Source organism: Microcebus murinus, unplaced genomic scaffold (genome assembly GCF_040939455.1).
Source record: "Microcebus murinus isolate Inina unplaced genomic scaffold, M.murinus_Inina_mat1.0 scaf009_hap2_Mmur4.0, whole genome shotgun sequence".
NCBI lineage: Eukaryota > Metazoa > Chordata > Mammalia > Primates > Cheirogaleidae > Microcebus > Microcebus murinus.
Window position 1 is genome coordinate 913187 of NW_027438955.1, and position 26149 is coordinate 939335.

A 26149-nucleotide genomic window follows, 5' to 3' on the forward strand; every position below is an offset into this window, starting at 1 on the left:
AGACCGCGTTGTCCAGCCAGCCCCCGGGCCTCCCTGGGGTGCCCAGCACAAAAGTGCAGACAACCACCGGACCCTCAATCTCAGTTTTCGGATGTTTTTGCCACTCTAAGGACCCGCAGGCCAGCTGGGCCTTCTGGCAGGACAGAGAGCCCCGGAATCCGACGTGGAGAGCTGGGTGTACGTCCCCACGAGGAGGCGGTCCCCACCTCCGCGGCTCTCCCCTTGCGGGGGGGAAAAGCAGCCACGGGGCCTCAGAGAAGACACCAGGCTGGGCGCCCGCCCCACAGTGGGGGCACGTCCCCCGCAGGCCACTTAGCGCCGGCCGCCGGCCGGCGGACGGTTGGGTGGCGCGAGACGCTGCGGCCGCCCTGCTACCGGGTCCCTGGGAGGGCGTCCTGGAACCAGCGTCCACACCAAGCCCTTGGAAGGCCCAGGCGACGGAGGAGCCCCGTCAGGCAGGGGCCGAGGACGGTGACGGCCCGGGCGGGGAGGAGCGTGTCAGGCAGGGGCAGAGGACGGTGACAGGTGACAGGCCGGGCGGGAAGGAGTCAGTCAGGCAGGGGCCGAGGAGGAGACGGGCTGGGTAAGGGTTAGGGTTAGAGTCAGGGCACAAGTCACAATCGCAAAGACCTGGAAGCGACCCGAGTGCCCATCGACCCACGAGTGCGTAAATGAAATGTGGCGCGTGGACACCACGGAGTGCTATTCAGCTAGGAGGAGCAGCGGTGAGAGGGCACCTCTCGTGGTTCTCCTGGCCAGAGCTGGAACCCGTTCCAGTAAGCCAGGTAGCCCAAGAATGGACACACGAGCACCACGTGCTCGCGCTCACCAGCAAATGGGTACGAACCGATGGACACCTAAGTGGACACAGAGGAATCACCTTCATCGGGTGGGTGTCGGGCGGGTGGGGGGAGGGGATGGGCATACACCTCCATTAGGAATGGGGTGGGTGCGCACCGACTGGGGGATGGGCGCACTTGAGGCTCTGACCCGAGGGGGGAGGCTGGGAGAGGGCAACGTACCCGACCTTAACATTGGTACCCCCACAATACGCTGGAACAACATCAGAGGTAAATGAATAAGAACACAGGGGGGAGGGGGGCACGGGCAACACATGTCACCTTAATACTTGGACTCCCATCATCTGCTTGAAAAGAGAGAGAAAAGAAAATGCAATCATAGAGATAAGAGACACTTTTTAAACATAATGAATCCGAAGAGAAAAGTAAAAGGAGGCCTGTGGAGCAGGTCTGGGTGTGACTCCGGATCCCCCAACATCAGGTGCCACCACCAAAGATTCCTACGTGTAGCCCATAGAACCCCAAAAGCAACGGGACGAGTTCTGGTCACATACTCCCTCAAAATGACATCCTGGCCTTCTTCTGGAACTCCCTCCCCTCTCAGACTCTCAAGGTTTCCTCCAGCGTGTCGGTTCCCACAGAGCAGACCTTTGGTCTGAGACCTGACAGTCCAGAAGCCACGCATGCTGCCGCGTGACGGCGGTGTCGCGGCTTGGGACAAGAGGAGGCCCCACGGTGCGGGCTGGGGCGCCAGGCACCGCGGCGGGCGCTGAGGGTGGGGGTGACCCCCACCCCGGGCCGCCGACTCGCTCCCAGAAAGGGGACAGAACAAGAGGCAAAACAAAAAAAAAAAAAAGAAGAAGCCTACGGCACCCGGTATTCCCAGGCGGTCTCCCATCCAAGTACTAACCAGGCCCGACCCTGCTTAGCTTCCGAGACCAGACGAGATCGGGCGCGTTCAGGGTGGTGTGGCCCTAGACGGCGGAGGGCGCCCCTGCCCCGCTCAAGAAGCCGAGCCTCTCTGCGCTTCCCCGCCGCCTCCTCCCCCCGCCCCAGGCCCCGCGCCGGCGCTGACCCGCACCGGGCCGGGCCTGTTGAGTTCACCGGCCGGGTCCGGCGGGCTCCGAGGGACGGGGGTGACAGGCGGGGCGGGGCGGGGCGGGGCGGGCAGGGAGCGGCGGGCCGGGGTGGGGGGCTGTCTCTCTATACACACACACACACACACACACACACTCACACTCACACTCACTCACTCACACTCACACAAGATGCGCCTCCACGGCTGGACTCGCCAAGGTGGAGACCTTCCAGCCCCCTTCCTCTCCTCGCCTGGCCCACCCCCAGCTCGTGGCCGCCGCCGCCGCCGCCGCCGCCGCCGCCGATTGCGCACGCGCGGGTCGCCCGCCCTTTGACCCCAGGCAGGGTCCGCCATCCCCGACAACCCCTTTCAGCTGCGCCCCCCACCCTGTGGGTGGGCTGCCGCCTATTCCCCCGGGCCCGGGCTGGGGCACAGCGCATGGGGGAGGGGAGCGAGTGTATGGGGCGTCTCTCTCTCTCTCTAGGGATGTGTCCCATGGGTGGGGTGGCGTGGTTTGTGGGGCGCTGAAGAAATCAGTCCCCTCCATCTCCTACCTCTGGAAAACGCCCAAGCCCTTGGAGAACTGCCGGCAACGCGACCGTGGGGGCCGGGACCCTCCTCTGTGTCCTCCTGTGGCCCAGTCCAAGGGGCCTGGGCCTGGCCGGGGCTGCATTGGACCCCGACCACCCTGGCGTGTGGACTCGCTAAAAATCGGCGATTAGATATTGGATTCCAGCTTCATTGAGGTCATTTCACTAATGAGTGCACCGGAAAGAGTTTCCTAATCCATCTGTGAGGGTGGCAACTGAAAGAGAATTTTAAAGCTGACAGAATAGGCGAGGAAAGGCATAGGAGATTTCCACACCCAGTAAGGAAGCCTTTCCCGAAATGGAAGAAAGAAACGAGCAAACAGAAACACCGGTAGCCCGCCAGGATCAGAGTCTGCCCCCGAGAGAAAGTACCCTGACCAGGTTCACCCGTGGGTGGGTGGCGAGCTAGCGGCATTCAGAAGAGCGAGGCCCGCAGTCTGTGCAGAAGACACCTGCACTCGGGTGTGTGTGGCGGCACGATTCACAAGCAGCTCCAGATGTTAAGCCAAGGAGAAGCCAGGGAGTTCCCAACGCCCCAGGTGTCCTCAGCCCACGACTGGCTGCTGGGGGAATGCGCAGCCCGGCTCCTTGTCTCAGAGCCCTTGTCTCAGAGCGGGACAACCAGGAGGTGTGACGTACACCCCGGGGTTCCCAGGAGGATCAGGCTGAAGCTGGGACTTGGCCTGAAAGTGTCCCCTCGCATGGCCACCCCCTTCCCCTTCCTGCTCCTCTACTCCTGGTGCCCCTCCATCCAGGGGCCAGACCTTAAAGAGTCACCCGCAAGAGAATCCTGGTCCCAAAGGAGCCTTCTGGGGGACCCGTGCTGAGAGAGGTTGTGGGCATGGCCCGCTGGGGCTCTGCCCGACCCAGGGCTGAGAGATGCAACCTCCCAGCTCTGGGTCCCTGCAGGGGAAGCGTTGGCAAGCACAGGGCCAGTCCTCCAAAGGCCCAGGTGCAGGGAGCCCAGGCCAAGCAGCCTGTGGAAGAAGCCACCCCGGGAACACGACTGCAGGCCACGGCCCTTCCCACCTCCTCCTCCTCCTCCTCCTGCTCCTCCACCCCCCCCCGACCTCCCACCCCCCCACCCCACCCCCCGACATGGCGCAGGGCTCAGAGACACCTCAGACACTTGCTACCCAAAGTGCAAAGGGCATCAGTTGCTCCTCCAAACCGCCCCCCCTGCCCAGCAGACCGCGTTGTCCAGCCAGCCCCCGGGCCTCCCTGGGGTGCCCAGCACAAAAGTGCAGACAACCACCGGACCCTCAATCTCAGTTTTCGGATGTTTTTGCCACTCTAAGGACCCGCAGGCCAGCTGGGCCTTCTGGCAGGACAGAGAGCCCCGGAATCCGACGTGGAGAGCTGGGTGTACGTCCCCACGAGGAGGCGGTCCCCACCTCCGCGGCTCTCCCCTTGCGGGGGGGAAAAGCAGCCACGGGGCCTCAGAGAAGACACCAGGCTGGGCGCCCGCCCCACAGTGGGGGCACGTCCCCCGCAGGCCACTTAGCGCCGGCCGCCGGCCGGCGGACGGTTGGGTGGCGCGAGACGCTGCGGCCGCCCTGCTACCGGGTCCCTGGGAGGGCGTCCTGGAACCAGCGTCCACACCAAGCCCTTGGAAGGCCCAGGCGACGGAGGAGCCCCGTCAGGCAGGGGCCGAGGACGGTGACGGCCCGGGCGGGGAGGAGCGTGTCAGGCAGGGGCAGAGGACGGTGACAGGTGACAGGCCGGGCGGGAAGGAGTCAGTCAGGCAGGGGCCGAGGAGGAGACGGGCTGGGTAAGGGTTAGGGTTAGAGTCAGGGCACAAGTCACAATCGCAAAGACCTGGAAGCGACCCGAGTGCCCATCGACCCACGAGTGCGTAAATGAAATGTGGCGCGTGGACACCACGGAGTGCTATTCAGCTAGGAGGAGCAGCGGTGAGAGGGCACCTCTCGTGGTTCTCCTGGCCAGAGCTGGAACCCGTTCCAGTAAGCCAGGTAGCCCAAGAATGGACACACGAGCACCACGTGCTCGCGCTCACCAGCAAATGGGTACGAACCGATGGACACCTAAGTGGACACAGAGGAATCACCTTCATCGGGTGGGTGTCGGGCGGGTGGGGGGAGGGGATGGGCATACACCTCCATTAGGAATGGGGTGGGTGCGCACCGACTGGGGGATGGGCGCACTTGAGGCTCTGACCCGAGGGGGGAGGCTGGGAGAGGGCAACGTACCCGACCTTAACATTGGTACCCCCACAATACGCTGGAACAACATCAGAGGTAAATGAATAAGAACACAGGGGGGAGGGGGGCACGGGCAACACATGTCACCTTAATACTTGGACTCCCATCATCTGCTTGAAAAGAGAGAGAAAAGAAAATGCAATCATAGAGATAAGAGACACTTTTTAAACATAATGAATCCGAAGAGAAAAGTAAAAGGAGGCCTGTGGAGCAGGTCTGGGTGTGACTCCGGATCCCCCAACATCAGGTGCCACCACCAAAGATTCCTACGTGTAGCCCATAGAACCCCAAAAGCAACGGGACGAGTTCTGGTCACATACTCCCTCAAAATGACATCCTGGCCTTCTTCTGGAACTCCCTCCCCTCTCAGACTCTCAAGGTTTCCTCCAGCGTGTCGGTTCCCACAGAGCAGACCTTTGGTCTGAGACCTGACAGTCCAGAAGCCACGCATGCTGCCGCGTGACGGCGGTGTCGCGGCTTGGGACAAGAGGAGGCCCCACGGTGCGGGCTGGGGCGCCAGGCACCGCGGCGGGCGCTGAGGGTGGGGGTGACCCCCACCCCGGGCCGCCGACTCGCTCCCAGAAAGGGGACAGAACAAGAGGCAAAACAAAAAAAAAAAAAAGAAGAAGCCTACGGCACCCGGTATTCCCAGGCGGTCTCCCATCCAAGTACTAACCAGGCCCGACCCTGCTTAGCTTCCGAGACCAGACGAGATCGGGCGCGTTCAGGGTGGTGTGGCCCTAGACGGCGGAGGGCGCCCCTGCCCCGCTCAAGAAGCCGAGCCTCTCTGCGCTTCCCCGCCGCCTCCTCCCCCCGCCCCAGGCCCCGCGCCGGCGCTGACCCGCACCGGGCCGGGCCTGTTGAGTTCACCGGCCGGGTCCGGCGGGCTCCGAGGGACGGGGGTGACAGGCGGGGCGGGGCGGGGCGGGGCGGGGCGGGCAGGGAGCGGCGGGCCGGGGTGGGGGGCTGTCTCTCTATACACACACACACACACACACACACACACACTCACACTCACACTCACTCACTCACACTCACACAAGATGCGCCTCCACGGCTGGACTCGCCAAGGTGGAGACCTTCCAGCCCCCTTCCTCTCCTCGCCTGGCCCACCCCCAGCTCGTGGCCGCCGCCGCCGCCGCCGCCGCCGCCGATTGCGCACGCGCGGGTCGCCCGCCCTTTGACCCCAGGCAGGGTCCGCCATCCCCGACAACCCCTTTCAGCTGCGCCCCCCACCCTGTGGGTGGGCTGCCGCCTATTCCCCCGGGCCCGGGCTGGGGCACAGCGCATGGGGGAGGGGAGCGAGTGTATGGGGCGTCTCTCTCTCTCTCTAGGGATGTGTCCCATGGGTGGGGTGGCGTGGTTTGTGGGGCGCTGAAGAAATCAGTCCCCTCCATCTCCTACCTCTGGAAAACGCCCAAGCCCTTGGAGAACTGCCGGCAACGCGACCGTGGGGGCCGGGACCCTCCTCTGTGTCCTCCTGTGGCCCAGTCCAAGGGGCCTGGGCCTGGCCGGGGCTGCATTGGACCCCGACCACCCTGGCGTGTGGACTCGCTAAAAATCGGCGATTAGATATTGGATTCCAGCTTCATTGAGGTCATTTCACTAATGAGTGCACCGGAAAGAGTTTCCTAATCCATCTGTGAGGGTGGCAACTGAAAGAGAATTTTAAAGCTGACAGAATAGGCGAGGAAAGGCATAGGAGATTTCCACACCCAGTAAGGAAGCCTTTCCGGAAATGGAAGAAAGAAACGAGCAAACAGAAACACCGGTAGCCCGCCAGGATCAGAGTCTGCCCCCGAGAGAAAGTACCCTGACCAGGTTCACCCGTGGGTGGGTGGCGAGCTAGCGGCATTCAGAAGAGCGAGGCCCGCAGTCTGTGCAGAAGACACCTGCACTCGGGTGTGTGTGGCGGCACGATTCACAAGCAGCTCCAGATGTTAAGCCAAGGAGAAGCCAGGGAGTTCCCAACGCCCCAGGTGTCCTCAGCCCACGACTGGCTGCTGGGGGAATGCGCAGCCCGGCTCCTTGTCTCAGAGCCCTTGTCTCAGAGCGGGACAACCAGGAGGTGTGACGTACACCCCGGGGTTCCCAGGAGGATCAGGCTGAAGCTGGGACTTGGCCTGAAAGTGTCCCCTCGCATGGCCACCCCCTTCCCCTTCCTGCTCCTCTACTCCTGGTGCCCCTCCATCCAGGGGCCAGACCTTAAAGAGTCACCCGCAAGAGAATCCTGGTCCCAAAGGAGCCTTCTGGGGGACCCGTGCTGAGAGAGGTTGTGGGCATGGCCCGCTGGGGCTCTGCCCGACCCAGGGCTGAGAGATGCAACCTCCCAGCTCTGGGTCCCTGCAGGGGAAGCGTTGGCAAGCACAGGGCCAGTCCTCCAAAGGCCCAGGTGCAGGGAGCCCAGGCCAAGCAGCCTGTGGAAGAAGCCACCCCGGGAACACGACTGCAGGCCACGGCCCTTCCCACCTCCTCCTCCTCCTCCTCCTGCTCCTCCACCCCCCCCCGACCTCCCACCCCCCCACCCCACCCCCCGACATGGCGCAGGGCTCAGAGACACCTCAGACACTTGCTACCCAAAGTGCAAAGGGCATCAGTTGCTCCTCCAAACCGCCCCCCCTGCCCAGCAGACCGCGTTGTCCAGCCAGCCCCCGGGCCTCCCTGGGGTGCCCAGCACAAAAGTGCAGACAACCACCGGACCCTCAATCTCAGTTTTCGGATGTTTTTGCCACTCTAAGGACCCGCAGGCCAGCTGGGCCTTCTGGCAGGACAGAGAGCCCCGGAATCCGACGTGGAGAGCTGGGTGTACGTCCCCACGAGGAGGCGGTCCCCACCTCCGCGGCTCTCCCCTTGCGGGGGGGAAAAGCAGCCACGGGGCCTCAGAGAAGACACCAGGCTGGGCGCCCGCCCCACAGTGGGGGCACGTCCCCCGCAGGCCACTTAGCGCCGGCCGCCGGCCGGCGGACGGTTGGGTGGCGCGAGACGCTGCGGCCGCCCTGCTACCGGGTCCCTGGGAGGGCGTCCTGGAACCAGCGTCCACACCAAGCCCTTGGAAGGCCCAGGCGACGGAGGAGCCCCGTCAGGCAGGGGCCGAGGACGGTGACGGCCCGGGCGGGGAGGAGCGTGTCAGGCAGGGGCAGAGGACGGTGACAGGTGACAGGCCGGGCGGGAAGGAGTCAGTCAGGCAGGGGCCGAGGAGGAGACGGGCTGGGTAAGGGTTAGGGTTAGAGTCAGGGCACAAGTCACAATCGCAAAGACCTGGAAGCGACCCGAGTGCCCATCGACCCACGAGTGCGTAAATGAAATGTGGCGCGTGGACACCACGGAGTGCTATTCAGCTAGGAGGAGCAGCGGTGAGAGGGCACCTCTCGTGGTTCTCCTGGCCAGAGCTGGAACCCGTTCCAGTAAGCCAGGTAGCCCAAGAATGGACACACGAGCACCACGTGCTCGCGCTCACCAGCAAATGGGTACGAACCGATGGACACCTAAGTGGACACAGAGGAATCACCTTCATCGGGTGGGTGTCGGGCGGGTGGGGGGAGGGGATGGGCATACACCTCCATTAGGAATGGGGTGGGTGCGCACCGACTGGGGGATGGGCGCACTTGAGGCTCTGACCCGAGGGGGGAGGCTGGGAGAGGGCAACGTACCCGACCTTAACATTGGTACCCCCACAATACGCTGGAACAACATCAGAGGTAAATGAATAAGAACACAGGGGGGAGGGGGGCACGGGCAACACATGTCACCTTAATACTTGGACTCCCATCATCTGCTTGAAAAGAGAGAGAAAAGAAAATGCAATCATAGAGATAAGAGACACTTTTTAAACATAATGAATCCGAAGAGAAAAGTAAAAGGAGGCCTGTGGAGCAGGTCTGGGTGTGACTCCGGATCCCCCAACATCAGGTGCCACCACCAAAGATTCCTACGTGTAGCCCATAGAACCCCAAAAGCAACGGGACGAGTTCTGGTCACATACTCCCTCAAAATGACATCCTGGCCTTCTTCTGGAACTCCCTCCCCTCTCAGACTCTCAAGGTTTCCTCCAGCGTGTCGGTTCCCACAGAGCAGACCTTTGGTCTGAGACCTGACAGTCCAGAAGCCACGCATGCTGCCGCGTGACGGCGGTGTCGCGGCTTGGGACAAGAGGAGGCCCCACGGTGCGGGCTGGGGCGCCAGGCACCGCGGCGGGCGCTGAGGGTGGGGGTGACCCCCACCCCGGGCCGCCGACTCGCTCCCAGAAAGGGGACAGAACAAGAGGCAAAACAAAAAAAAAAAAAAGAAGAAGCCTACGGCACCCGGTATTCCCAGGCGGTCTCCCATCCAAGTACTAACCAGGCCCGACCCTGCTTAGCTTCCGAGACCAGACGAGATCGGGCGCGTTCAGGGTGGTGTGGCCCTAGACGGCGGAGGGCGCCCCTGCCCCGCTCAAGAAGCCGAGCCTCTCTGCGCTTCCCCGCCGCCTCCTCCCCCCGCCCCAGGCCCCGCGCCGGCGCTGACCCGCACCGGGCCGGGCCTGTTGAGTTCACCGGCCGGGTCCGGCGGGCTCCGAGGGACGGGGGTGACAGGCGGGGCGGGGCGGGGCGGGGCGGGCAGGGAGCGGCGGGCCGGGGTGGGGGGCTGTCTCTCTATACACACACACACACACACACACTCACACTCACACTCACTCACTCACACTCACACAAGATGCGCCTCCACGGCTGGACTCGCCAAGGTGGAGACCTTCCAGCCCCCTTCCTCTCCTCGCCTGGCCCACCCCCAGCTCGTGGCCGCCGCCGCCGCCGCCGCCGCCGATTGCGCACGCGCGGGTCGCCCGCCCTTTGACCCCAGGCAGGGTCCGCCATCCCCGACAACCCCTTTCAGCTGCGCCCCCCACCCTGTGGGTGGGCTGCCGCCTATTCCCCCGGGCCCGGGCTGGGGCACAGCGCATGGGGGAGGGGAGCGAGTGTATGGGGCGTCTCTCTCTCTCTCTAGGGATGTGTCCCATGGGTGGGGTGGCGTGGTTTGTGGGGCGCTGAAGAAATCAGTCCCCTCCATCTCCTACCTCTGGAAAACGCCCAAGCCCTTGGAGAACTGCCGGCAACGCGACCGTGGGGGCCGGGACCCTCCTCTGTGTCCTCCTGTGGCCCAGTCCAAGGGGCCTGGGCCTGGCCGGGGCTGCATTGGACCCCGACCACCCTGGCGTGTGGACTCGCTAAAAATCGGCGATTAGATATTGGATTCCAGCTTCATTGAGGTCATTTCACTAATGAGTGCACCGGAAAGAGTTTCCTAATCCATCTGTGAGGGTGGCAACTGAAAGAGAATTTTAAAGCTGACAGAATAGGCGAGGAAAGGCATAGGAGATTTCCACACCCAGTAAGGAAGCCTTTCCCGAAATGGAAGAAAGAAACGAGCAAACAGAAACACCGGTAGCCCGCCAGGATCAGAGTCTGCCCCCGAGAGAAAGTACCCTGACCAGGTTCACCCGTGGGTGGGTGGCGAGCTAGCGGCATTCAGAAGAGCGAGGCCCGCAGTCTGTGCAGAAGACACCTGCACTCGGGTGTGTGTGGCGGCACGATTCACAAGCAGCTCCAGATGTTAAGCCAAGGAGAAGCCAGGGAGTTCCCAACGCCCCAGGTGTCCTCAGCCCACGACTGGCTGCTGGGGGAATGCGCAGCCCGGCTCCTTGTCTCAGAGCCCTTGTCTCAGAGCGGGACAACCAGGAGGTGTGACGTACACCCCGGGGTTCCCAGGAGGATCAGGCTGAAGCTGGGACTTGGCCTGAAAGTGTCCCCTCGCATGGCCACCCCCTTCCCCTTCCTGCTCCTCTACTCCTGGTGCCCCTCCATCCAGGGGCCAGACCTTAAAGAGTCACCCGCAAGAGAATCCTGGTCCCAAAGGAGCCTTCTGGGGGACCCGTGCTGAGAGAGGTTGTGGGCATGGCCCGCTGGGGCTCTGCCCGACCCAGGGCTGAGAGATGCAACCTCCCAGCTCTGGGTCCCTGCAGGGGAAGCGTTGGCAAGCACAGGGCCAGTCCTCCAAAGGCCCAGGTGCAGGGAGCCCAGGCCAAGCAGCCTGTGGAAGAAGCCACCCCGGGAACACGACTGCAGGCCACGGCCCTTCCCACCTCCTCCTCCTCCTCCTCCTGCTCCTCCACCCCCCCCCGACCTCCCACCCCCCCACCCCACCCCCCGACATGGCGCAGGGCTCAGAGACACCTCAGACACTTGCTACCCAAAGTGCAAAGGGCATCAGTTGCTCCTCCAAACCGCCCCCCCTGCCCAGCAGACCGCGTTGTCCAGCCAGCCCCCGGGCCTCCCTGGGGTGCCCAGCACAAAAGTGCAGACAACCACCGGACCCTCAATCTCAGTTTTCGGATGTTTTTGCCACTCTAAGGACCCGCAGGCCAGCTGGGCCTTCTGGCAGGACAGAGAGCCCCGGAATCCGACGTGGAGAGCTGGGTGTACGTCCCCACGAGGAGGCGGTCCCCACCTCCGCGGCTCTCCCCTTGCGGGGGGGAAAAGCAGCCACGGGGCCTCAGAGAAGACACCAGGCTGGGCGCCCGCCCCACAGTGGGGGCACGTCCCCCGCAGGCCACTTAGCGCCGGCCGCCGGCCGGCGGACGGTTGGGTGGCGCGAGACGCTGCGGCCGCCCTGCTACCGGGTCCCTGGGAGGGCGTCCTGGAACCAGCGTCCACACCAAGCCCTTGGAAGGCCCAGGCGACGGAGGAGCCCCGTCAGGCAGGGGCCGAGGACGGTGACGGCCCGGGCGGGGAGGAGCGTGTCAGGCAGGGGCAGAGGACGGTGACAGGTGACAGGCCGGGCGGGAAGGAGTCAGTCAGGCAGGGGCCGAGGAGGAGACGGGCTGGGTAAGGGTTAGGGTTAGAGTCAGGGCACAAGTCACAATCGCAAAGACCTGGAAGCGACCCGAGTGCCCATCGACCCACGAGTGCGTAAATGAAATGTGGCGCGTGGACACCACGGAGTGCTATTCAGCTAGGAGGAGCAGCGGTGAGAGGGCACCTCTCGTGGTTCTCCTGGCCAGAGCTGGAACCCGTTCCAGTAAGCCAGGTAGCCCAAGAATGGACACACGAGCACCACGTGCTCGCGCTCACCAGCAAATGGGTACGAACCGATGGACACCTAAGTGGACACAGAGGAATCACCTTCATCGGGTGGGTGTCGGGCGGGTGGGGGGAGGGGATGGGCATACACCTCCATTAGGAATGGGGTGGGTGCGCACCGACTGGGGGATGGGCGCACTTGAGGCTCTGACCCGAGGGGGGAGGCTGGGAGAGGGCAACGTACCCGACCTTAACATTGGTACCCCCACAATACGCTGGAACAACATCAGAGGTAAATGAATAAGAACACAGGGGGGAGGGGGGCACGGGCAACACATGTCACCTTAATACTTGGACTCCCATCATCTGCTTGAAAAGAGAGAGAAAAGAAAATGCAATCATAGAGATAAGAGACACTTTTTAAACATAATGAATCCGAAGAGAAAAGTAAAAGGAGGCCTGTGGAGCAGGTCTGGGTGTGACTCCGGATCCCCCAACATCAGGTGCCACCACCAAAGATTCCTACGTGTAGCCCATAGAACCCCAAAAGCAACGGGACGAGTTCTGGTCACATACTCCCTCAAAATGACATCCTGGCCTTCTTCTGGAACTCCCTCCCCTCTCAGACTCTCAAGGTTTCCTCCAGCGTGTCGGTTCCCACAGAGCAGACCTTTGGTCTGAGACCTGACAGTCCAGAAGCCACGCATGCTGCCGCGTGACGGCGGTGTCGCGGCTTGGGACAAGAGGAGGCCCCACGGTGCGGGCTGGGGCGCCAGGCACCGCGGCGGGCGCTGAGGGTGGGGGTGACCCCCACCCCGGGCCGCCGACTCGCTCCCAGAAAGGGGACAGAACAAGAGGCAAAACAAAAAAAAAAAAAAGAAGAAGCCTACGGCACCCGGTATTCCCAGGCGGTCTCCCATCCAAGTACTAACCAGGCCCGACCCTGCTTAGCTTCCGAGACCAGACGAGATCGGGCGCGTTCAGGGTGGTGTGGCCCTAGACGGCGGAGGGCGCCCCTGCCCCGCTCAAGAAGCCGAGCCTCTCTGCGCTTCCCCGCCGCCTCCTCCCCCCGCCCCAGGCCCCGCGCCGGCGCTGACCCGCACCGGGCCGGGCCTGTTGAGTTCACCGGCCGGGTCCGGCGGGCTCCGAGGGACGGGGGTGACAGGCGGGGCGGGGCGGGGCGGGGCGGGCAGGGAGCGGCGGGCCGGGGTGGGGGGCTGTCTCTCTATACACACACACACACACACACACTCACACTCACACTCACTCACTCACACTCACACAAGATGCGCCTCCACGGCTGGACTCGCCAAGGTGGAGACCTTCCAGCCCCCTTCCTCTCCTCGCCTGGCCCACCCCCAGCTCGTGGCCGCCGCCGCCGCCGCCGCCGCCGATTGCGCACGCGCGGGTCGCCCGCCCTTTGACCCCAGGCAGGGTCCGCCATCCCCGACAACCCCTTTCAGCTGCGCCCCCCACCCTGTGGGTGGGCTGCCGCCTATTCCCCCGGGCCCGGGCTGGGGCACAGCGCATGGGGGAGGGGAGCGAGTGTATGGGGCGTCTCTCTCTCTCTCTAGGGATGTGTCCCATGGGTGGGGTGGCGTGGTTTGTGGGGCGCTGAAGAAATCAGTCCCCTCCATCTCCTACCTCTGGAAAACGCCCAAGCCCTTGGAGAACTGCCGGCAACGCGACCGTGGGGGCCGGGACCCTCCTCTGTGTCCTCCTGTGGCCCAGTCCAAGGGGCCTGGGCCTGGCCGGGGCTGCATTGGACCCCGACCACCCTGGCGTGTGGACTCGCTAAAAATCGGCGATTAGATATTGGATTCCAGCTTCATTGAGGTCATTTCACTAATGAGTGCACCGGAAAGAGTTTCCTAATCCATCTGTGAGGGTGGCAACTGAAAGAGAATTTTAAAGCTGACAGAATAGGCGAGGAAAGGCATAGGAGATTTCCACACCCAGTAAGGAAGCCTTTCCCGAAATGGAAGAAAGAAACGAGCAAACAGAAACACCGGTAGCCCGCCAGGATCAGAGTCTGCCCCCGAGAGAAAGTACCCTGACCAGGTTCACCCGTGGGTGGGTGGCGAGCTAGCGGCATTCAGAAGAGCGAGGCCCGCAGTCTGTGCAGAAGACACCTGCACTCGGGTGTGTGTGGCGGCACGATTCACAAGCAGCTCCAGATGTTAAGCCAAGGAGAAGCCAGGGAGTTCCCAACGCCCCAGGTGTCCTCAGCCCACGACTGGCTGCTGGGGGAATGCGCAGCCCGGCTCCTTGTCTCAGAGCCCTTGTCTCAGAGCGGGACAACCAGGAGGTGTGACGTACACCCCGGGGTTCCCAGGAGGATCAGGCTGAAGCTGGGACTTGGCCTGAAAGTGTCCCCTCGCATGGCCACCCCCTTCCCCTTCCTGCTCCTCTACTCCTGGTGCCCCTCCATCCAGGGGCCAGACCTTAAAGAGTCACCCGCAAGAGAATCCTGGTCCCAAAGGAGCCTTCTGGGGGACCCGTGCTGAGAGAGGTTGTGGGCATGGCCCGCTGGGGCTCTGCCCGACCCAGGGCTGAGAGATGCAACCTCCCAGCTCTGGGTCCCTGCAGGGGAAGCGTTGGCAAGCACAGGGCCAGTCCTCCAAAGGCCCAGGTGCAGGGAGCCCAGGCCAAGCAGCCTGTGGAAGAAGCCACCCCGGGAACACGACTGCAGGCCACGGCCCTTCCCACCTCCTCCTCCTCCTCCTCCTGCTCCTCCACCCCCCCCCGACCTCCCACCCCCCCACCCCACCCCCCGACATGGCGCAGGGCTCAGAGACACCTCAGACACTTGCTACCCAAAGTGCAAAGGGCATCAGTTGCTCCTCCAAACCGCCCCCCCTGCCCAGCAGACCGCGTTGTCCAGCCAGCCCCCGGGCCTCCCTGGGGTGCCCAGCACAAAAGTGCAGACAACCACCGGACCCTCAATCTCAGTTTTCGGATGTTTTTGCCACTCTAAGGACCCGCAGGCCAGCTGGGCCTTCTGGCAGGACAGAGAGCCCCGGAATCCGACGTGGAGAGCTGGGTGTACGTCCCCACGAGGAGGCGGTCCCCACCTCCGCGGCTCTCCCCTTGCGGGGGGGAAAAGCAGCCACGGGGCCTCAGAGAAGACACCAGGCTGGGCGCCCGCCCCACAGTGGGGGCACGTCCCCCGCAGGCCACTTAGCGCCGGCCGCCGGCCGGCGGACGGTTGGGTGGCGCGAGACGCTGCGGCCGCCCTGCTACCGGGTCCCTGGGAGGGCGTCCTGGAACCAGCGTCCACACCAAGCCCTTGGAAGGCCCAGGCGACGGAGGAGCCCCGTCAGGCAGGGGCCGAGGACGGTGACGGCCCGGGCGGGGAGGAGCGTGTCAGGCAGGGGCAGAGGACGGTGACAGGTGACAGGCCGGGCGGGAAGGAGTCAGTCAGGCAGGGGCCGAGGAGGAGACGGGCTGGGTAAGGGTTAGGGTTAGAGTCAGGGCACAAGTCACAATCGCAAAGACCTGGAAGCGACCCGAGTGCCCATCGACCCACGAGTGCGTAAATGAAATGTGGCGCGTGGACACCACGGAGTGCTATTCAGCTAGGAGGAGCAGCGGTGAGAGGGCACCTCTCGTGGTTCTCCTGGCCAGAGCTGGAACCCGTTCCAGTAAGCCAGGTAGCCCAAGAATGGACACACGAGCACCACGTGCTCGCGCTCACCAGCAAATGGGTACGAACCGATGGACACCTAAGTGGACACAGAGGAATCACCTTCATCGGGTGGGTGTCGGGCGGGTGGGGGGAGGGGATGGGCATACACCTCCATTAGGAATGGGGTGGGTGCGCACCGACTGGGGGATGGGCGCACTTGAGGCTCTGACCCGAGGGGGGAGGCTGGGAGAGGGCAACGTACCCGACCTTAACATTGGTACCCCCACAATACGCTGGAACAACATCAGAGGTAAATGAATAAGAACACAGGGGGGAGGGGGGCACGGGCAACACATGTCACCTTAATACTTGGACTCCCATCATCTGCTTGAAAAGAGAGAGAAAAGAAAATGCAATCATAGAGATAAGAGACACTTTTTAAACATAATGAATCCGAAGAGAAAAGTAAAAGGAGGCCTGTGGAGCAGGTCTGGGTGTGACTCCGGATCCCCCAACATCAGGTGCCACCACCAAAGATTCCTACGTGTAGCCCATAGAACCCCAAAAGCAACGGGACGAGTTCTGGTCACATACTCCCTCAAAATGACATCCTGGCCTTCTTCTGGAACTCCCTCCCCTCTCAGACTCTCAAGGTTTCCTCCAGCGTGTCGGTTCCCACAGAGCAGACCTTTGGTCTGAGACCTGACAGTCCAGAAGCCACGCATGCTGCCGCGTGACGGCGGTGTCGCGGCTTGGGACAAGAGGAGGCCCCACGGTGCGGGCTGGGGCGCCAGGCACCGCGGCGGGCGCTGAGGGTGGGGGTGACCCCCACCCCGGGCCGCCGACTCGCTCCCAGAAAGGGGACAGAACAAGAGGCAAAACAAAAAAAAAAAAAAGAAGAAGCCTACGGCACCCGGTATTCCCAGGCGGTCTCCCATCCAAGTACTAACCAGGCCCGACCCTGCTTAGCTTCCGAGACCAGACGAGATCGGGCGCGTTCAGGGTGGTGTGGCCCTAGACGGCGGAGGGCGCCCCTGCCCCGCTCAAGAAGCCGAGCCTCTCTGCGCTTCCCCGCCGCCTCCTCCCCCCGCCCCAGGCCCCGCGCCGGCGCTGACCCGCACCGGGCCGGGCCTGTTGAGTTCACCGGCCGGGTCCGGCGGGCTCCGAGGGACGGGGGTGACAGGCGGGGCGGGGCGGGGCGGGGCGGGCAGGGAGCGGCGGGCCGGGGTGGGGGGCTGTCTCTCTATACACACACACACACACACACACTCACACTCACACTCACTCACTCACACTCACACAAGATGCGCCTCCACGGCTGGACTCGCCAAGGTGGAGACCTTCCAGCCCCCTTCCTCTCCTCGCCTGGCCCACCCCCAGCTCGTGGCCGCCGCCGCCGCCGCCGCCGCCGCCGATTGCGCACGCGCGGGTCGCCCGCCCTTTGACCCCAGGCAGGGTCCGCCATCCCCGACAACCCCTTTCAGCTGCGCCCCCCACCCTGTGGGTGGGCTGCCGCCTATTCCCCCGGGCCCGGGCTGGGGCACAGCGCATGGGGGAGGGGAGCGAGTGTATGGGGCGTCTCTCTCTCTCTCTAGGGATGTGTCCCATGGGTGGGGTGGCGTGGTTTGTGGGGCGCTGAAGAAATCAGTCCCCTCCATCTCCTACCTCTGGAAAACGCCCAAGCCCTTGGAGAACTGCCGGCAACGCGACCGTGGGGGCCGGGACCCTCCTCTGTGTCCTCCTGTGGCCCAGTCCAAGGGGCCTGGGCCTGGCCGGGGCTGCATTGGACCCCGACCACCCTGGCGTGTGGACTCGCTAAAAATCGGCGATTAGATATTGGATTCCAGCTTCATTGAGGTCATTTCACTAATGAGTGCACCGGAAAGAGTTTCCTAATCCATCTGTGAGGGTGGCAACTGAAAGAGAATTTTAAAGCTGACAGAATAGGCGAGGAAAGGCATAGGAGATTTCCACACCCAGTAAGGAAGCCTTTCCCGAAATGGAAGAAAGAAACGAGCAAACAGAAACACCGGTAGCCCGCCAGGATCAGAGTCTGCCCCCGAGAGAAAGTACCCTGACCAGGTTCACCCGTGGGTGGGTGGCGAGCTAGCGGCATTCAGAAGAGCGAGGCCCGCAGTCTGTGCAGAAGACACCTGCACTCGGGTGTGTGTGGCGGCACGATTCACAAGCAGCTCCAGATGTTAAGCCAAGGAGAAGCCAGGGAGTTCCCAACGCCCCAGGTGTCCTCAGCCCACGACTGGCTGCTGGGGGAATGCGCAGCCCGGCTCCTTGTCTCAGAGCCCTTGTCTCAGAGCGGGACAACCAGGAGGTGTGACGTACACCCCGGGGTTCCCAGGAGGATCAGGCTGAAGCTGGGACTTGGCCTGAAAGTGTCCCCTCGCATGGCCACCCCCTTCCCCTTCCTGCTCCTCTACTCCTGGTGCCCCTCCATCCAGGGGCCAGACCTTAAAGAGTCACCCGCAAGAGAATCCTGGTCCCAAAGGAGCCTTCTGGGGGACCCGTGCTGAGAGAGGTTGTGGGCATGGCCCGCTGGGGCTCTGCCCGACCCAGGGCTGAGAGATGCAACCTCCCAGCTCTGGGTCCCTGCAGGGGAAGCGTTGGCAAGCACAGGGCCAGTCCTCCAAAGGCCCAGGTGCAGGGAGCCCAGGCCAAGCAGCCTGTGGAAGAAGCCACCCCGGGAACACGACTGCAGGCCACGGCCCTTCCCACCTCCTCCTCCTCCTCCTCCTGCTCCTCCACCCCCCCCCGACCTCCCACCCCCCCACCCCACCCCCCGACATGGCGCAGGGCTCAGAGACACCTCAGACACTTGCTACCCAAAGTGCAAAGGGCATCAGTTGCTCCTCCAAACCGCCCCCCCTGCCCAGCAGACCGCGTTGTCCAGCCAGCCCCCGGGCCTCCCTGGGGTGCCCAGCACAAAAGTGCAGACAACCACCGGACCCTCAATCTCAGTTTTCGGATGTTTTTGCCACTCTAAGGACCCGCAGGCCAGCTGGGCCTTCTGGCAGGACAGAGAGCCCCGGAATCCGACGTGGAGAGCTGGGTGTACGTCCCCACGAGGAGGCGGTCCCCACCTCCGCGGCTCTCCCCTTGCGGGGGGGAAAAGCAGCCACGGGGCCTCAGAGAAGACACCAGGCTGGGCGCCCGCCCCACAGTGGGGGCACGTCCCCCGCAGGCCACTTAGCGCCGGCCGCCGGCCGGCGGACGGTTGGGTGGCGCGAGACGCTGTGGCCGCCCTGCTACCGGGTCCCTGGGAGGGCGTCCTGGAACCAGCGTCCACACCAAGCCCTTGGAAGGCCCAGGCGACGGAGGAGCCCCGTCAGGCAGGGGCCGAGGACGGTGACGGCCCGGGCGGGGAGGAGCGTGTCAGGCAGGGGCAGAGGACGGTGACAGGTGACAGGCCGGGCGGGAAGGAGTCAGTCAGGCAGGGGCCGAGGAGGAGACGGGCTGGGTAAGGGTTAGGGTTAGAGTCAGGGCACAAGTCACAATCGCAAAGACCTGGAAGCGACCCGAGTGCCCATCGACCCACGAGTGCGTAAATGAAATGTGGCGCGTGGACACCACGGAGTGCTATTCAGCTAGGAGGAGCAGCGGTGAGAGGGCACCTCTCGTGGTTCTCCTGGCCAGAGCTGGAACCCGTTCCAGTAAGCCAGGTAGCCCAAGAATGGACACACGAGCACCACGTGCTCGCGCTCACCAGCAAATGGGTACGAACCGATGGACACCTAAGTGGACACAGAGGAATCACCTTCATCGGGTGGGTGTCGGGCGGGTGGGGGGAGGGGATGGGCATACACCTCCATTAGGAATGGGGTGGGTGCGCACCGACTGGGGGATGGGCGCACTTGAGGCTCTGACCCGAGGGGGGAGGCTGGGAGAGGGCAACGTACCCGACCTTAACATTGGTACCCCCACAATACGCTGGAACAACATCAGAGGTAAATGAATAAGAACACAGGGGGGAGGGGGGCACGGGCAACACATGTCACCTTAATACTTGGACTCCCATCATCTGCTTGAAAAGAGAGAGAAAAGAAAATGCAATCATAGAGATAAGAGACACTTTTTAAACATAATGAATCCGAAGAGAAAAGTAAAAGGAGGCCTGTGGAGCAGGTCTGGGTGTGACTCCGGATCCCCCAACATCAGGTGCCACCACCAAAGATTCCTACGTGTAGCCCATAGAACCCCAAAAGCAACGGGACGAGTTCTGGTCACATACTCCCTCAAAATGACATCCTGGCCTTCTTCTGGAACTCCCTCCCCTCTCAGACTCTCAAGGTTTCCTCCAGCGTGTCGGTTCCCACAGAGCAGACCTTTGGTCTGAGACCTGACAGTCCAGAAGCCACGCATGCTGCCGCGTGACGGCGGTGTCGCGGCTTGGGACAAGAGGAGGCCCCACGGTGCGGGCTGGGGCGCCAGGCACCGCGGCGGGCGCTGAGGGTGGGGGTGACCCCCACCCCGGGCCGCCGACTCGCTCCCAGAAAGGGGACAGAACAAGAGGCAAAACAAAAAAAAAAAAAAGAAGAAGCCTACGGCACCCGGTATTCCCAGGCGGTCTCCCATCCAAGTACTAACCAGGCCCGACCCTGCTTAGCTTCCGAGACCAGACGAGATCGGGCGCGTTCAGGGTGGTGTGGCCCTAGACGGCGGAGGGCGCCCCTGCCCCGCTCAAGAAGCCGAGCCTCTCTGCGCTTCCCCGCCGCCTCCTCCCCCCGCCCCAGGCCCCGCGCCGGCGCTGACCCGCACCGGGCCGGGCCTGTTGAGTTCACCGGCCGGGTCCGGCGGGCTCCGAGGGACGGGGGTGACAGGCGGGGCGGGGCGGGGCGGGGCGGGGCGGGCAGGGAGCGGCGGGCCAGGGTGGGGGGCTGTCTCTCTATACACACACACACACACACACACACACACACACACACACTCACACTCACTCACTCACACTCACACAAGATGCGCCTCCACGGCTGGACTCGCCAAGGTGGAGACCTTCCAGCCCCCTTCCTCTCCTCGCCTGGCCCACCCCCAGCTCGTGGCCGCGGCCGCCGCCGCCGCCGCCGCCGATTGCGCACGCGCGGGTCGCCCGCCCTTTGACCCCAGGCAGGGTCCGCCATCCCCGACAACCCCTTTCAGCTGCGCCCCCCACCCTGTGGGTGGGCTGCCGCCTATTCCCCCGGGCCCGGGCTGGGGCACAGCGCATGGGGGAGGGGAGCGAGTGTATGGGGCGTCTCTCTCTCTCTCTAGGGATGTGTCCCATGGGTGGGGTGGCGTGGTTTGTGGGGCGCTGAAGAAATCAGTCCCCTCCATCTCCTACCTCTGGAAAACGCCCAAGCCCTTGGAGAACTGCCGGCAACGCGACCGTGGGGGCCGGGACCCTCCTCTGTGTCCTCCTGTGGCCCAGTCCAAGGGGCCTGGGCCTGGCCGGGGCTGCATTGGACCCCGACCACCCTGGCGTGTGGACTCGCTAAAAATCGGCGATTAGATATTGGATTCCAGCTTCATTGAGGTCATTTCACTAATGAGTGCACCGGAAAGAGTTTCCTAATCCATCTGTGAGGGTGGCAACTGAAAGAGAATTTTAAAGCTGACAGAATAGGCGAGGAAAGGCATAGGAGATTTCCACACCCAGTAAGGAAGCCCTTCCCGAAATGGAAGAAAGAAACGAGCAAACAGAAACACCGGTAGCCCGCCAGGATCAGAGTCTGCCCCCGAGAGAAAGTACCCTGACCAGGTTCACCCGTGGGTGGGTGGCGAGCTAGCGGCATTCAGAAGAGCGAGGCCCGCAGTCTGTGCAGAAGACACCTGCACTCGGGTGTGTGTGGCGGCACGATTCACAAGCAGCTCCAGATGTTAAGCCAAGGAGAAGCCAGGGAGTTCCCAACGCCCCAGGTGTCCTCAGCCCACGACTGGCTGCTGGGGGAATGCGAAGCCCGGCTCCTTGTCTCAGAGCCCTTGTCTCAGAGCGGGACAACCAGGAGGTGTGACGTACACCCCGGGGTTCCCAGGAGGATCAGGCTGAAGCTGGGACTTGGCCTGAAAGTGTCCCCTCGCATGGCCACCCCCTTCCCCTTCCTGCTCCTCTACTCCTGGTGCCCCTCCATCCAGGGGCCAGACCTTAAAGAGTCACCCGCAAGAGAATCCTGGTCCCAAAGGAGCCTTCTGGGGGACCCGTGCTGAGAGAGGTTGTGGGCATGGCCCGCTGGGGCTCTGCCCGACCCAGGGCTGAGAGATGCAACCTCCCAGCTCTGGGTCCCTGCAGGGGAAGCGTTGGCAAGCACAGGGCCAGTCCTCCAAAGGCCCAGGTGCAGGGAGCCCAGGCCAAGCAGCCTGTGGAAGAAGCCACCCCGGGAACACGACTGCAGGCCACGGCCCTTCCCACCTCCTCCTCCTCCTCCTCCTGCTCCTCCACCCCCCCCCGACCTCCCACCCCCCCACCCCACCCCCCGACATGGCGCAGGGCTCAGAGACACCTCAGACACTTGCTACCCAAAGTGCAAAGGGCATCAGTTGCTCCTCCAAACCGCCCCCCCTGCCCAGCAGACCGCGTTGTCCAGCCAGCCCCCGGGCCTCCCTGGGGTGCCCAGCACAAAAGTGCAGACAACCACCGGACCCTCAATCTCAGTTTTCGGATGTTTTTGCCACTCTAAGGACCCGCAGGCCAGCTGGGCCTTCTGGCAGGACAGAGAGCCCCGGAATCCGACGTGGAGAGCTGGGTGTACGTCCCCACGAGGAGGCGGTCCCCACCTCCGCGGCTCTCCCCTTGCGGGGGGGAAAAGCAGCCACGGGGCCTCAGAGAAGACACCAGGCTGGGCGCCCGCCCCACAGTGGGGGCACGTCCCCCGCAGGCCACTTAGCGCCGGCCGCCGGCCGGCGGACGGTTGGGTGGCGCGAGACGCTGTGGCCGCCCTGCTACCGGGTCCCTGGGAGGGCGTCCTGGAACCAGCGTCCACACCAAGCCCTTGGAAGGCCCAGGCGACGGAGGAGCCCCGTCAGGCAGGGGCCGAGGACGGTGACGGCCCGGGCGGGGAGGAGCGTGTCAGGCAGGGGCAGAGGACGGTGACAGGTGACAGGCCGGGCGGGAAGGAGTCAGTCAGGCAGGGGCCGAGGAGGAGACGGGCTGGGTAAGGGTTAGGGTTAGAGTCAGGGCACAAGTCACAATCGCAAAGACCTGGAAGCGACCCGAGTGCCCATCGACCCACGAGTGCGTAAATGAAATGTGGCGCGTGGACACCACGGAGTGCTATTCAGCTAGGAGGAGCAGCGGTGAGAGGGCACCTCTCGTGGTTCTCCTGGCCAGAGCTGGAACCCGTTCCAGTAAGCCAGGTAGCCCAAGAATGGACACACGAGCACCACGTGCTCGCGCTCACCAGCAAATGGGTACGAACCGATGGACACCTAAGTGGACACAGAGGAATCACCTTCATCGGGTGGGTGTCGGGCGGGTGGGGGGAGGGGATGGGCATACACCTCCATTAGGAATGGGGTGGGTGCGCACCGACTGGGGGATGGGCGCACTTGAGGCTCTGACCCGAGGGGGGAGGCTGGGAGAGGGCAACGTACCCGACCTTAACATTGGTACCCCCACAATACGCTGGAACAACATCAGAGGTAAATGAATAAGAACACAGGGGGGAGGGGGGCACGGGCAACACATGTCACCTTAATACTTGGACTCCCATCATCTGCTTGAAAAGAGAGAGAAAAGAAAATGCAATCATAGAGATAAGAGACACTTTTTAAACATAATGAATCCGAAGAGAAAAGTAAAAGGAGGCCTGTGGAGCAGGTCTGGGTGTGACTCCGGATCCCCCAACATCAGGTGCCACCACCAAAGATTCCTACGTGTAGCCCATAGAACCCCAAAAGCAACGGGACGAGTTCTGGTCACATACTCCCTCAAAATGACATCCTGGCCTTCTTCTGGAACTCCCTCCCCTCTCAGACTCTCAAGGTTTCCTCCAGCGTGTCGGTTCCCACAGAGCAGACCTTTGGTCTGAGACCTGACAGTCCAGAAGCCACGCATGCTGCCGCGTGACGGCGGTGTCGCGGCTTGGGACAAGAGGAGGCCCCACGGTGCGGGCTGGGGCGCCAGGCACCGCGGCGGGCGCTGAGGGTGGGGGTGACCCCCACCCCGGGCCGCCGACTCGCTCCCAGAAAGGGGACAGAACAAGAGGCAAAACAAAAAAAAAAAAAAGAAGAAGCCTACGGCACCCGGTATTCCCAGGCGGTCTCCCATCCAAGTACTAACCAGGCCCGACCCTGCTTAGCTTCCGAGACCAGACGAGATCGGGCGCGTTCAGGGTGGTGTGGCCCTAGACGGCGGAGGGCGCCCCTGCCCCGCTCAAGAAGCCGAGCCTCTCTGCGCTTCCCCGCCGCCTCCTCCCCCCGCCCCAGGCCCCGCGCCGGCGCTGACCCGCACCGGGCCGGGCCTGTTGAGTTCACCGGCCGGGTCCGGCGGGCTCCGAGGGACGGGGGTGACAGGCGGGGCGGGGCGGGGCGGGGCGGGGCGGGCAGGGAGCGGCGGGCCAGGGTGGGGGGCTGTCTCTCTATACACACACACACACACACACACACACACACACACACACTCACACTCACTCACTCACACTCACACAAGATGCGCCTCCACGGCTGGACTCGCCAAGGTGGAGACCTTCCAGCCCCCTTCCTCTCCTCGCCTGGCCCACCCCCAGCTCGTGGCCGCGGCCGCCGCCGCCGCCGCCGCCGATTGCGCACGCGCGGGTCGCCCGCCCTTTGACCCCAGGCAGGGTCCGCCATCCCCGACAACCCCTTTCAGCTGCGCCCCCCACCCTGTGGGTGGGCTGCCGCCTATTCCCCCGGGCCCGGGCTGGGGCACAGCGCATGGGGGAGGGGAGCGAGTGTATGGGGCGTCTCTCTCTCTCTCTAGGGATGTGTCCCATGGGTGGGGTGGCGTGGTTTGTGGGGCGCTGAAGAAATCAGTCCCCTCCATCTCCTACCTCTGGAAAACGCCCAAGCCCTTGGAGAACTGCCGGCAACGCGACCGTGGGGGCCGGGACCCTCCTCTGTGTCCTCCTGTGGCCCAGTCCAAGGGGCCTGGGCCTGGCCGGGGCTGCATTGGACCCCGACCACCCTGGCGTGTGGACTCGCTAAAAATCGGCGATTAGATATTGGATTCCAGCTTCATTGAGGTCATTTCACTAATGAGTGCACCGGAAAGAGTTTCCTAATCCATCTGTGAGGGTGGCAACTGAAAGAGAATTTTAAAGCTGACAGAATAGGCGAGGAAAGGCATAGGAGATTTCCACACCCAGTAAGGAAGCCCTTCCCGAAATGGAAGAAAGAAACGAGCAAACAGAAACACCGGTAGCCCGCCAGGATCAGAGTCTGCCCCCGAGAGAAAGTACCCTGACCAGGTTCACCCGTGGGTGGGTGGCGAGCTAGCGGCATTCAGAAGAGCGAGGCCCGCAGTCTGTGCAGAAGACACCTGCACTCGGGTGTGTGTGGCGGCACGATTCACAAGCAGCTCCAGATGTTAAGCCAAGGAGAAGCCAGGGAGTTCCCAACGCCCCAGGTGTCCTCAGCCCACGACTGGCTGCTGGGGGAATGCGCAGCCCGGCTCCTTGTCTCAGAGCCCTTGTCTCAGAGCGGGACAACCAGGAGGTGTGACGTACACCCCGGGGTTCCCAGGAGGATCAGGCTGAAGCTGGGACTTGGCCTGAAAGTGTCCCCTCGCATGGCCACCCCCTTCCCCTTCCTGCTCCTCTACTCCTGGTGCCCCTCCATCCAGGGGCCAGACCTTAAAGAGTCACCCGCAAGAGAATCCTGGTCCCAAAGGAGCCTTCTGGGGGACCCGTGCTGAGAGAGGTTGTGGGCATGGCCCGCTGGGGCTCTGCCCGACCCAGGGCTGAGAGATGCAACCTCCCAGCTCTGGGTCCCTGCAGGGGAAGCGTTGGCAAGCACAGGGCCAGTCCTCCAAAGGCCCAGGTGCAGGGAGCCCAGGCCAAGCAGCCTGTGGAAGAAGCCACCCCGGGAACACGACTGCAGGCCACGGCCCTTCCCACCTCCTCCTCCTCCTCCTCCTGCTCCTCCACCCCCCCCCGACCTCCCACCCCCCCACCCCACCCCCCGACATGGCGCAGGGCTCAGAGACACCTCAGACACTTGCTACCCAAAGTGCAAAGGGCATCAGTTGCTCCTCCAAACCGCCCCCCCTGCCCAGCAGACCGCGTTGTCCAGCCAGCCCCCGGGCCTCCCTGGGGTGCCCAGCACAAAAGTGCAGACAACCACCGGACCCTCAATCTCAGTTTTCGGATGTTTTTGCCACTCTAAGGACCCGCAGGCCAGCTGGGCCTTCTGGCAGGACAGAGAGCCCCGGAATCCGACGTGGAGAGCTGGGTGTACGTCCCCACGAGGAGGCGGTCCCCACCTCCGCGGCTCTCCCCTTGCGGGGGAGAAAAGCAGCCACGGGGCCTCAGAGAAGACACCAGGCTGGGCGCCCGCCCCACAGTGGGGGCACGTCCCCCGCAGGCCACTTAGCGCCGGCCGCCGGCCGGCGGACGGTTGGGTGGCGCGAGACGCTGCGGCCGCCCTGCTACCGGGTCCCTGGGAGGGCGTCCTGGAACCAGCGTCCACACCAAGCCCTTGGAAGGCCCAGGCGACGGAGGAGCCCCGTCAGGCAGGGGCCGAGGACGGTGACGGCCCGGGCGGGGAGGAGCGTGTCAGGCAGGGGCAGAGGACGGTGACAGGTGACAGGCCGGGCGGGAAGGAGTCAGTCAGGCAGGG

The 26149-nt window shown here is 63.8% G+C and overlaps 7 non-coding genes across 7 annotated transcripts; all 7 read right to left on the reverse strand.

Annotated features, from left to right (window-relative positions):
• Nucleotides 1-1661: 1661 nt before the first annotated feature.
• On the reverse strand, nucleotides 1662-1780 carry LOC142866999 (5S ribosomal RNA). The gene has a single exon (XR_012916731.1). It is a non-coding gene; the product is annotated as a 5S ribosomal RNA (ribosomal RNA).
• Nucleotides 1781-5317: 3537 nt separating this feature from the next.
• Nucleotides 5318-5436, reverse strand: LOC142867000 (5S ribosomal RNA). Its single transcript, XR_012916732.1, has one exon. It is a non-coding gene; the product is annotated as a 5S ribosomal RNA (ribosomal RNA).
• Nucleotides 5437-8979: 3543 nt separating this feature from the next.
• LOC142867001 (5S ribosomal RNA) lies at nucleotides 8980-9098 on the reverse strand. Its single transcript, XR_012916733.1, has one exon. It is a non-coding gene; the product is annotated as a 5S ribosomal RNA (ribosomal RNA).
• A 3527-nt stretch (nucleotides 9099-12625) lies between these two features.
• On the reverse strand, nucleotides 12626-12744 carry LOC142867002 (5S ribosomal RNA). The gene has a single exon (XR_012916734.1). It is a non-coding gene; the product is annotated as a 5S ribosomal RNA (ribosomal RNA).
• A 3527-nt stretch (nucleotides 12745-16271) lies between these two features.
• On the reverse strand, nucleotides 16272-16390 carry LOC142867003 (5S ribosomal RNA). Its single transcript, XR_012916735.1, has one exon. It is a non-coding gene; the product is annotated as a 5S ribosomal RNA (ribosomal RNA).
• Nucleotides 16391-19920: 3530 nt separating this feature from the next.
• On the reverse strand, nucleotides 19921-20039 carry LOC142867004 (5S ribosomal RNA). Its single transcript, XR_012916736.1, has one exon. It is a non-coding gene; the product is annotated as a 5S ribosomal RNA (ribosomal RNA).
• Nucleotides 20040-23584: 3545 nt separating this feature from the next.
• On the reverse strand, nucleotides 23585-23703 carry LOC142867005 (5S ribosomal RNA). Its single transcript, XR_012916737.1, has one exon. It is a non-coding gene; the product is annotated as a 5S ribosomal RNA (ribosomal RNA).
• Nucleotides 23704-26149: the final 2446 nt, after the last annotated feature.